This window comes from Triturus cristatus, chromosome 2_2 (genome assembly GCF_964204655.1).
Source record: "Triturus cristatus chromosome 2_2, aTriCri1.1, whole genome shotgun sequence".
NCBI lineage: Eukaryota > Metazoa > Chordata > Amphibia > Caudata > Salamandridae > Triturus > Triturus cristatus.
This window is the reverse complement of record NC_140582.1, coordinates 551,883,267-551,896,302: the sequence shown is the minus strand read 5'-3', so window position 1 is coordinate 551,896,302 and position 13,036 is coordinate 551,883,267.

Below are 13,036 nucleotides of genomic sequence, written 5' to 3'. Positions count from 1 at the left end.
TGGTCCCGGCGCGCTACTTCCGTGAGGTGGAGAGCTTGCAGCGCCGCCTGTTCTGGGACGGGAGGCCGCGTATAGCCCTGGCAAAGTTGACGCTCCCGTGGTATGACGGAGGGATTGCCCTCCCGGATATTAAGCGGTATTACTGGGCCTCCCAATTAGCTGCAATTAATCATGGCCTTTACGGGCCCGCCTTAAACCCGGCATTTGAAATGGACAAGATGCTCCTGCCCGGTGGCGATTATAATCGAGCGCTCTACACTAGCGTGCCCGATTCCCGCCTTACGGGACCCACGCGTGTCATGGTGCGAGTATGGCACGCGGCCAATGCAGCTATGGGATGGAAGGACCGTTTGACCCGGGCGTCACCGTTGTATGCGTCTGAGAGGTTGGGCTCCCTATGGACCTCGAAGGGCTTCGATAGGTGGGACACGATAGGCATTAGTACAGTGGGGGACCTCTGGACGAGGGGAGGATTCAAAACATTTGAGACACTGCAGGCGGAGTTTCAGCTGCAGGGCAGTGAATACTTTCGATACCTGCAGGTCCGTCACGCTCTGGGTTCAGTCTTCCCAGACGTGGCCGCCATCCCGGAGTCCTCCCCATTGGAGGATAGAGTGCTAGATGGCCACGTTCCAGACAGCACGATTTCCCTCATCTACAAGAAGTTGATTAATGACCGCTCGGGCTTACTGACTGGGCTCCGCGAGGCTTGGGTTGCCGATGGGTTGGAGCTGGACGACGAGGACTGGATTTCCGCGGTGGCCTCCCCGAAGGAGGTGGCCATCCCGGCCCGCCTTCGCTTCGTCCAGCTTAAGATACTTCACCGGGTGTATACGACGGGGCCAGGGCTTCTGCGTATGGGCTATGCCGAGGATGGACTGTGTAGGCGTGGGTGCGGTGCATTGGCGACCTTTTTTCATATTCTGTGGGAATGTCCGAGGGTGGAGCGATTCTGGCGTGGTGTGCATGAGGTCCTGCGAGCGGTTACGCATGTCGTGCTGGTGCCTGAAGCAAGGAGATGCCTGCTGAATGTGTGGGAACCGACCGACTATTCGGTTCCACAGACGCGATGGGTGACGCTGGGTTATATGATCGCTAAACGTGACATCGCTCAACTGTGGGGATCCCAGAGGCCCCCGGCAGTGTCGGCCTGGAAAGAACACATGGATTGGTGCATGTTCCGAGAGAAAGTGGTGTATGTGGCGCGGGGTAAGCCTGGGGCGTGGCTGAAGGTGTGGGGCCCCTGGAACGCCTACCGCGGGGGTATTTGCGAGCCGCCATTGTTGCCTCCCGCTTCACCAGCTCCGTCCCCCTAGATGACCCCCCTCCCCCAATCCCGGGCACAGTGTTTTCCCAGTCCCGGACCTATTTCCCTTCCCCTCCTTCGATTTTAGTGTAGGGTAGGGGTCCCCCCATTTGAGGAGCATATGTTGTCACTCTTGTTCTCGGGTCGCCTTGCGGGTGTGGTTTTATGTTGTTAGTGTTGTATAAAACGAAACCGTATTGTGGGCTCAGTGTCATGTGGCCCACGCTGTTGATACCTCCTGCTAGCGTCTCTGTAACGCCAAGTGCCTTATTGTATATATGTCACTAATTGCTGTCACTTTAGCGGCCGGCCGGAAGGTTGTAGGCCCATACCTGTATATATTTGAGATTGGAATAAACGGTTTCAAAAAAAAAAAAAAAAATGAGTGAACCCTCATTGTTTCAATTAATTTAACATTATTTTAAATTAATATATTAAGATAATTTACATTAATTAAATGACATAAATGTATTAAACGATTTTAATTCATTTTCCATTACAATGCACCACTACTCACCCAACCCCAAATAAACTCCACACTCCAAAGAAATACATAAAATTTATATTATTTTATCATAGGGAATCTTTTATTAGACTTTCAATGCATATAAGTACTTACATTACAAAACAAAACATAATGCTTTGATATAAATAATCAAAATACATTTAATAATCTTTTGGTTATGGCATAAAAGAAGACAACAACAAACAAAATAATTGCAGCGTCTAAAGATAAAAGGTACTTAAAATAAGAGATTAAAAAACGGAACCATAACTCATTAATTTGATGCATTTGAACATCGAAGTGTGTGCCGAGTCACATACCATTTAATGTTCTTGATTGTGTGGTGCATGATTCTGATTTTAAAAAGAAACCCTATTTATCCCTCTAGTAAAATAGAAATGTCTGGATTTCTTACTATGAAAATGTGTTTTATTTTGCTGGCAATGGCTTAGGAACACTTAAGCACATCCCTTAAGCAATGTGCTGCTAAATTAAAATTACCTTCTCTTGCCACCATTATTAGAAAGTCAATACTCACTGCTTTACATTTACAACTCAAGTAAAGACGGCCCAGAGCTATGTAAATAGCCTCAGAAACAAATACTTGATGGTAATCGAAGGATTTTATGCAATTACCAACCTTCAAACTTTTCACAATAATGGTTGTCTCAAAAATACAAAAATGGCATCCCATACATAATAACTGGCTCAATCTTGGCATGGAAGGCTTTCAAAATCAGTAGTACTGGCAGATCACTTTATAGATAATTAAAACGCCACAGGCCCATCAGAGTCGCCTTTCCATGGGCAAAAAGTTGATCTATATGCTCATAAATGTTTAATTTATTACTTGGCCGAGTTTTGCAAGAAACAACAATCACATATTTTACTTTATTGGTGAGGCAACAGTATGAGTGTCTCTTACCTCAATCAATAAGCATGACCTGCGTTTCCTTTGGGGTAACTGCCAATCTGTTCTTTAAACATTAAGGGGCCCATTAGGATGGAGGTCGGAAAACCACCCCGACCGCCATGGTAGCGGAAAACAATCACCCGCCGGAACTGCGGCAAAACCGGCGGTACAATCAGGATCAACCGCCCCAAAAAAAAATGACCGCGGCAGAAAGAGGCAAAGAAAAAATGCCCGTAGCGGGCGGAGTAGGCCAAAATCCGTCCGCGGCAGTCGGATTCGCGGCGCAAAATCACCAAACCACCACCATGACAATGGAGACACCGGTCGGAAAATTGAGATATCCCTGCTGTGTCCGACCTCCGCGGTCGCTAACAGTGATGAATGGGAGAGCCGGCAGAAGAGCTGTAGCATAGCCACCGCTGCGGACGCTCAGTGACAAATATGGCGGTCAACAGAAAAAACTCAAAACAAGGCCACAAAGTGCACATAGAAAACTAGCCATGCCCCCAAAAACACAGAACACACCCCAATGACACAACCACATGACAACTACAAAATTACAAATCCCAGGACAACCCACACAACACACCTGACAGCAATACCCCATTTGGACACACCCACATAGCTGAGTAAAAACCAGCCCCTTCCCTGACCACAATCCTTTGCAAAACTCCACAACTGAAAGGCCCAACACCAGAGCACAAAGGAGAGGCAAATCAACATACCATCACTACTCACACCACACACAGCACCACCACCACTTCCACACCTGCACCTCTAACCCCTTTGCACATTACACACCATACACATCACCACCACCCCCACCACTAACACCCCGCACCTATAACCCCTTTGCACAACACCACCATGGCAGCACAGAAAATGCCCAAATTCACAGAGAGTGAGTTGACAGTCATGGTAAATGAGATAATCAGAGTCGAACCACAAGTGTTTAGTATCCTAGTCCAACAGACACCATTAGCCACAAGAGCACAAATGTGGGCAAGGATAGTCGATAAGGTCAATGCAGTAGGGACCACCCAAAGCACAAAAAAGGAAATCAGGAAGCGGTGGCATGACTTGAAGAGGGTTGTGAAAGAGAAGAGGAGCAAGAACCATGAGCTGGCTAAGAAGACTGGCAGTGGCCCTCCCACTGCACCCAAAACATTCACTGCATGGGAGGGTAAGGTGCTTGCCATACTTCATCCAGAGAGTCTCACAGGAATAGCCGGGGAAGTGCAGGCTCGTAAGTACAAACAAATGTAGACCATCACACAGCTATGTACTGTCCAGCTAAACTTCAAAGCTACATCTCAGAGGCCCAACTATCACCATATGTACCACAATACCCAATGCATGTCCCACATATGTAACATTCACTCCATCTGAATAACCTCAAAGGTAGACAACATTTACAGGGTTGTATGTGTCCAGGCAAACAGCACTACAACTCCCACAAGGCCCCCTGTCACACCCCTGTGCAGGATGTAGCATTCCCCCACACCCAGGAGCAGTTGGAAGCCATTGTAAGGTTCACCCTCACCCAACAGATAGGTAGCCATTTTCCCAGGGAGAGCTGTTTGGGGGTGGGAGGCCGGCACCACAACTCCCACCAGGCCCCCTGTCCCACACCTGAGCAGGATGGAGCACTCTCCCACCCAGAAGCAGTTGGAAGCCATTGTATAACTACAAACAAACTAACAGGTAGGTAGCCATCTTCCCTGGGAGGGCTGTTTGGGGTGGGACGCCTGTACAACAACTCGCACCAGGCACCCTGTCACACCCCTGAGCAGAATGGAGCACCCCCCCCCCCCAGAAGCATGTGGCAGAGATTGCATGGCTCACATCAAACTAACAGGTAGGTAGCCATCTTAACAGGGAGGGGTGTTTGGGGGTGGGAAGACTGCACTACAACTCCCACCAGGCACCCCTGTCCCACCCCTGAGCAGGATGGAGCACTCAAACACACCAAGAAGCATGTGTCAGCCATTGCATTGTTCAGCTTCACCTAACAGGTAGGTAGCCATCTTAACAGGGAGGGGTGGTTGGGGATGGGAAGACTGCACTACAACTCCCACCAGGCCCCCTGTCCCACACCTGAGCAGGATGGAGCACTCCCCCACCCAGAAGCAGTTGGAAGCCATTGTATCACTACAAACAAACTAACTGGTAGGTAGCCATCTTCCCTGGGAGAGCTGTTTGGGGGTGGGAGGCCTGCACAACAACTCACACCAGGCCCCCTTGTTTCCCAGCTCATCAAGAAGGAGCACTCCCTCCCACCCAGATGCATGTGTCAGCCATTGCACTGTCCACTTCAAACTAATAGGTAGGTAGACATATCATTGCCTCCTTGTCTCACCCCTGAGCAGGATGGAAGCCTACACCACACACACACACACAGATATGTCACAAATCCAACACAAATGAGAAAACATAACAGGTAGGTAGCCAGTACATGCACCCAGCTATTCCTCTAAAAAGCATGGTGCCATATGACAACACCAGCCCTCTCATCGCACAAATATATACAACAATACCATTGCCACTCACAGTGCGCAGACAGCTAAGCAAATTAACACAGCAACCAAAGTGTGACACCAATTAACATGCTGAAGAAAGTCTGTCCACAATCACGCACAGCACTGAATGCCATGTGTAAGTCCCATGTGGCCAGAGCAGCAAGGACCACATGAAAACAAAGAAAGCATGGTTGTAGGTCCAAATTCAGATTTGCACATTACATGACAAAGGTTCGCATGAGATAACAATGGCCAGTTCATGCTCAGAGGTTACGTCAGCTAGGGCAGAGTAATCAACAAAGATGCGTCACAGAAAATCTTTGTTGCACTAGTCCATAGATGGCAACATGACCCTGTAATCACAAAACATGCACGTGGCACATGGTAAGGTTTGATACCTCACACCATGGACAAGAAATGCATGTACCTCAACATCATCTAAAGAGGCACAATAGTGCACATACAAACAATGTGATGATTAGTCAACTGTGTGGTGTACAAACAGTGAAAATTACACAGCTAACACAAAGCTTGTGGGGTGCACTACAATAACCATTTGCCAGCTGTCCCACAGGTGACCAAGAATTGACTGCAGAGGACAACACCAGCAACCTGCATAGACAGCTCCCCCCCCCCCCCCAGGACATGGACTCTCGGATGTTGACTCCAGGGATTCAGAGGATGAGGAGCTCTGCACCGGCCCATCTAGTGTGCCAGGTTGCAACCGGTCCCAGGACCCCATTGCTCCCCACCACATCTACAGCAACACCAACAGCTAGGCAGACCCCTGCTATTATGGCCTGTGCGTCCTCCACTACCACCACCAGTGGTGCCTGCAACACTCCCCTGTCACAGAGGATGACCACCCCACACCACCAACTGAGGAGGGCAGGGAGAGGATGCGGGTACCCACAGTGGTGAGGCAACAGGTCCGTGGCAGGAGGGCAGGTGGGTGGGGCAAGGTCACTCACAGACAACCAGAGCCTGGGACCGAAGCCCTGGACAACATAAACAGAGTCCTTGGGGAATATGAATGGGCCCAGGGACAAACGGGCCGGTCAGAAGAAGATTCCTGTGAGCTCCTCCTGCTGATGAGGTCCATGGACACCCGCATAGGACAAATTGTGGGCCTCTTGGGCCAGCTAGTGGCGGTACTGAGGGACAGGCCTGCGCCAAAAACAATACCTCCACCTCCTCCTGCTGGGCCGCAGGATGACAGTTCAACATCCTCCCCTGTGGCCACAGAGAGGGGTGAGTCCTCAGACCCCACTGGCCCTACAGCACAGGCCCCCCCTGCCAAGCGACGAAGGGGCCGTCCCAAGAAATCCCTAGGAGTATCCCGTGGCCAAGCACCTGCAAAACGTCAGACACGGAGCCAGCCATGATGGCAACCCTCTTCACTACTGCATTGACATTTTGGACTGTCCTTCCCCACACAGCCTTGTAAATGGCATCTGTCTGTTCGACTGGGTCACCACAATAATGTGGTGACTACTCGATTCTCTCATTTACCATAACTGTCAACTCACTACTTCACTAATCACCCCTATGTAAATGTTCCCCCTCACATGTCACTATAGAAAATAAATACTCCTTACACACATGTGGCTGTTTCTGCTCCATCTTTATTTCACGATGTGCAGTCTTCAGCATGAGCACAACATACCAGGAGTATGGAATGAATGTAGGCAAGGAGAGGCTGAAGAGACCTAGGAAAACACAACAGAACAACATTCACTAGTCTGGGTGTGGCATCACACAACACTTGTCATCAGGGTACTCCAATCTGCACACATTACAATGAGCAATAGTACCGACAAACATCCTGTATCTGTGCCAAACTACCATGTCCCAGAAACATTGGTAGCCAGCACTGAGCCGACAATAGGCTGCAGTCACAAAGCTCACATTCACCTTCACAACAACAGCCACATCATCAGACAATGGGTCTGTAGTACATTGTCACTCACCTTCAAGTCAAGTAGCGGTTGATGAGCTGTTGACGCAGGTCAACACCTTCCTCTTTTCCACTGTCCTCGTCACTGGACACAGGTTGATTTGCAGGAGGCGGCCTTTGCTGCTCATCAGCATCCATGAGCAGGGGGATCTCCTTGCGAATGGCTAGGTTGTGGAGCATGCAGCATGCCACTACAATCTGACACACCTTCCCGGGCGAGTACATCAGTGCACCTCCAGTCTTGTCCAGGCAACAAAACCATGACTTCAGGAGACCGAAAGTACGCTCCGCCACACGACGTGTCCTCCCATGGGCATCATTGTAGCAGACTTCGGCTGGTGTCCTGGGATTCCGAAGTGGGCTCAGCAACCAAGGACGGTTTGGATATGCAGAGTCACCTAGGTGTGAGGAACACAGAGAAGCCTTGTAATGACACTGTGTCAGAGGACTGCATGTCACACACACAGCACGCTATTTGAATACTCACCCTCAATCCATGCACGCTCAGGAAGCAGATTAGCCATCAGCTGTGGTACAATGCTTTTATGCATGATGTATGAGTCATGGGCTGAGCCGGTAAATTTGGCACACACGTGCAAGATGATCCAACATAGCACAAAGGTTCTGTAGGGTGGCTCTATCCAGACGTAATTTCCGGATGATCTCCTCATTCTCCATGTCTGCCAGCACTGTGAAGCAACGATGCAGATTTGGTCTCCTCCTAGTTGAGATGAAAGTGGACACATGTCAATGCAATACACCATGAGATGTGCACAACCTCTTACATTTTGACTGATACAACGGCAACAATGACTGTCATCATAATTGAGTTACACAGCAGCTTAAATGTAGGGACACCTTCAGCTACACTACTTGTACACTTGTCCCCTTTCACACAGCAAGTACCTCCGAAACAACATCTAACTATGAGAATGCACATAGGGATATGGCCACATCTAGCATGGTCACGCATGAAAGTATTTCATCCAGCATATGAGTAAAAAAGTAACACTACTGTCTCATACCTAGCTACTGTGCCTGACACACCTTCAGGAGTAAGTTGAACATGGCACACATCAACAACACAATTACCACAGGTTGAGCGTAAACAACACGTGTGTGCATGATCCAATAAAAGTAGACATTCAAATGTGCACATTGTTCATTGAGACATACATCACTGGGATTGTCACAGCACTATCAAACATTGACATGTGTACACATTGGAGAGTCCATAACAACACTGTTCGGTGTACATTCCCATCAATATCACAAGTGACATGTGAGGGAGTACATGCTAATGTACTAGATCACATACACAAACATGCCATGTGTAGTCAGCAGTGGGTCAAATGTGACAATGGCATTGTGTGCACAATGATGTGCCATTGTTCATGTGGCCACTGTGCACTGTTGAGAACTGCCCATTGGCCATTGACACAGCATGATGTGTCCATAGGTGCTGTCAAAGTGCTCCGCCACCCAATTCACTGTCACCCATGTCAATGTATGGCACCCAAAATGCGGTAGCTACAGCCTGGCACCAGCGGTGTGTCACCACCAATGCCCAAGACACAATTGCGGTAGTGATAGGCATAAACACATGGTCAAATGGCGGTTGGCATGCTCTGCCACCCAAATCACGGTCATGGGCACCAATGTATGGCACCCAAATCGCAGTAGCTACCTCCTGGCACCAGCGGTGTGTCACCGCCAATGCTCAAGACACAATCACCGTAGTGATAGGCATATATACATGGTCAAATGGCGGTTGGCATGCTCTGCCACCCAAATCACGGTCATAGGCACCAATGTATGGCACCCAAATTACGGCAGCTTCCGCCTGGCACCAGCGGTGTGTCACCGCCATGGACCATGCCCTTACAGCCAATGGGAACCAAAATTGCGGTAGCCTAATGCAATTTTGAAGATCGCAGTAGGCATACTCCACTACCGTGACTACGGTCATTGGATGCATTTGAAAACGGCAGACCTGGAACACCAATTGCAGCAGCCTAGAACCACTGAAACGACCCCAGGGGGTTATATATGTGTGGGAAAGAACCTCACATTTCCATTGCTCCCATAGCCTGCTGCCTGAGACCCCTCACCTGATGCTGCTTCCAGGGACTGCTGCCTGAGACCCCTCACCACCCATTGCCGCTGCTGCTGTCTCTAGGGACTGCTGTCTGAGACCCCTCACCACCCACTGCCGCTGCTGCTGTCTCCAGGGACTGCTGCCTGAAACCCCTCACCAGCAACTGCTGCTGCTGCTGTCACCTGGCCACAGTGATGGTAAGGACTGAGAAGATCTGGGCCAGTACCTTCACCAGTGAGGAGCTTGAGGTCCTGGTGGACGAGGTGCTCACACAGTATCCAAGGCTATATGGTGCCCCAAATGTCATGGTAAGTGTTCAACAGTGTGAGTGAGAGTGCATGGGGGGCACACATGAAGTTGAGCTGCAACCAAAGTGTGACACCAATTAACATGCTGAAGAAAGTCTGTGCACAATCACGCACAGCACTGAATGCCATGTGTAAGTGCCATGTGGCCAGAGCAGCAAGGACCACATGAAAACAAAGAAAGCATGGTTGTAGGTCCAAATTCAGATTTGCACATTACATGACAAAGGTTCGCATGAGATAACAATGGCCAGTTCATGCTCAGAGGTTACGTCAGCTAGGGCAGAGTAATCAACAAGGATGCGTCACAGAAAATCTTTGTTGCACTAGTCCATAGATGGCAACATGACCCAGTAATCACAAAACATGCATGTGGCACATGGTAAGGTTTGATACCTCACACCATGGACAAGAAATGCATGTACCTCAACATCATCTCAGGAGGCCCAGTAGTGCACATACAAACAATGTGATGATTAGTCAACTGTGTGGTGTAAAAACAGTGAAAATTACACAGCTAACACAAAGCTTGTGGGGTGCACTACAATAACCATGTGCCAGCTGTCCCAAAGGTGACCAAGAATTGACTGCAGAGGACAACACCAGCAACCTGCATAGACAGTTCCCCCCCCCCCCCCCGGAACATGGACTCTCGGATGTTGACTCCAGGGATTCAGAGGATGAGGAGCTCTGCTCCGGCCCATCTGGTGTGCCAGGTTGCAACCGGTCCCAGGACCCCATCGCCCCCCACCACATCTACAGCAACACCAACAGCTATGCAGACCCCTGCTATTATGGCCTGTGCGTCCTCCACCACCACCACCAGTGGTGCCTGCAACACTCCCCCTGTCACAGAGGATGACCGCCCCACACCACCAACTGAGGAGGGCAGGGAGAGGATACGGGTGCCCACAGTGGTGAGGCAACAGGTCCGTGGAAGCAGGGCAGGTGGGAGGGGCAGGGTCACTCACAGACAACCAGAGCCTGGGACTGAAGCCTTGGACAACCTAAACAGAGTCCTTGGGGCATATGAACGGGCCCAGGGACAAACGGGCCGGTCAGAAGAAGATTCCCGCAAGCTCCTCCTGCTGATGTGGTCCATGGACACCTGCATGGGACAAATTGTGGACCTCTTGGGCCAGCTAGTGGCGGTACTGAGGGACAGGCCTGCACCACAAACAACACCTCCACCTCCTCCTGCTGGGACGCAGGATGACAGTTCAACATCCTCCCCTGTGGCCACAGAGAGGGGTGAGTCCTCAGACCCCACTGGCCCTACAGCACAGGCCTCCCCTGCCAAGCGACGAAGGGGCCGTCCCAAGAAATCCCTGGGAGTATCCCATGGCCAAGCACCTGCAAAACGTCAGACACGGAGCCAGCCATGATGGCAACCCTCTTCACTACTGCATTGACATTTTGGACTGTCCTTCCCCACACTGCCTTGTAAATGGCATCTGTCTGTTGGACTGGGTAACCACAATAATGTGGTGACTACTCGATTCTCTCATTTACCATGACTGTCAACTCACTGCTTCACTAATCACCCCTATGTAAATGTTCCCCCTCACATGTCACCATAGAAAATAAATACTCCTTACACACATGTGGCTGTTTCTGCTCCATCTTTATTTCAGGATGTGCAGTCTTCAGCATGGGCACAACATACCAGGAGTATTGAATGAATGTAGGCAAGGAAAGGCTGAAGAGACCTAGGAAAACACAACAGAACAACATTCACTAGTCTGGGTGTGGCATCACACAACACTTGTCATCAGGGTACTCCAATCTGCACACATTACAATGAGCAATAGAACCGACTAACATCCTGTATCTGTGCCAAACTACCATGTCCCAGAAACATTGGTAGCCAGCACTGAGCCGACAATAGGCTGCAGTCACAAAGCTCACATACACCTTCACAACAACAGCAAGATCATTAGACAATGGGTCTGTAGTACATTGTCACTCACCTTCAAGTCAAGTAGTGGTTGATGAGCTGTTGACGCAGGTCAACACCTTCCTCTTTTCCACTGTCCTCGTCACTGGACATGGGTTGATTTGCAGGAGGCGGCCTTTGCTGCTCATCAGCATCCATAAGCAGGGGGATCTCCTTGTGAATGGCTAGGTTGTGGAGCATGCAGCATGCCACTACAATCTGACACACCTTACCGGGCTGTACATCAGTGCACCTCCAGTCTTGTCCAGGCAACAAAACCATGACTTCAGGAGACCGAAAGTACGCTCCACCACACGACGTGTCCTCCCATGGGCATCATTGTAGCGGACTTCGGCTGGTGTCCTGGGATTCCGAAGTGGGCTCAGCAACCAATGACGGTTGGGATATGCAGAGTCACCTAGGTGTGAGGAACACAGAGAAACCTTGTAATGACACTGTGTCAGAGGACTGCATGTTACACACACAGCAAGATATTTGCATACTCACCCACAATCCATGCACGCTCAGGAAGCAGATTAACCATCAGCTGTGGTAGAATGCTGTTATGCATGATGTATGAGTCATGGGCTGAGCCGGGAAATTTGGCACACACGTGCGAGATGATCATATCCGCCTGGCACACCACTTGCATGTTGATAGAATGGGAATGTTTCCGATTCCTGTAGATGTGCTCACGTGTCTGTGGTGGAACTAGCCCAACACGGGTGCAATCAATGGCACCAACAACATAGGGGATGTGTCCAAGAGAATAAAAATCTCCCTTCACAGTCGCCAATTCAGGCCCCCTGGGAAAATTGATATATCTGTCCTTGTAGATCATCATAGCGGACAGGACATCAAGCAGCACCTTGCTGAACATAGGTTGTGACATGCCAGCTGCGCTGGCCACCGTGTTCTGGAATGATCCAGTGGCAAAAAACGGCAGGGCCGCCATCACCTTAGACGTTGGGGTGAAAGCTGTTGGATATGTCCTGCAGGCTGCAGGTGGGGCTCCAACATAGCACAAAGGTTCTGTAGGGTGGCTCTATCCAGACGTAATTTCCGGATGATCTCCTCATTCTCCATGTCTGCCAGCACCGTGAAGGAACGATGCAGATTTGGTCTCCTCCTAGTTGAGATGAAAGTGGACACATGTCAATGCAATACACCATGAGATGTGCACAACCTCTTACTTTTTGACTGACACAACGGCAACAATGACTGTCATCATAATTGTGTTACAGAGGAGCTTAAATGTAGGGACACCTTCAGCTACACTACTTGTACACTTGTCCCCTTTCACACAGCAAGTACCTCCGAAACAACATCTGACTATGAGAATGCACATAGGGATATGGCCACATCTAGCATGGTCACGCATGAGAATATTTCATCCAGCATATGTGTAGAAAAGTAACACTACTGTCTCATACCTAGCCACTGTGCCTGACACACCTTCAGGAGTAAGTTGAACATGGCACACATCAACAACACAAT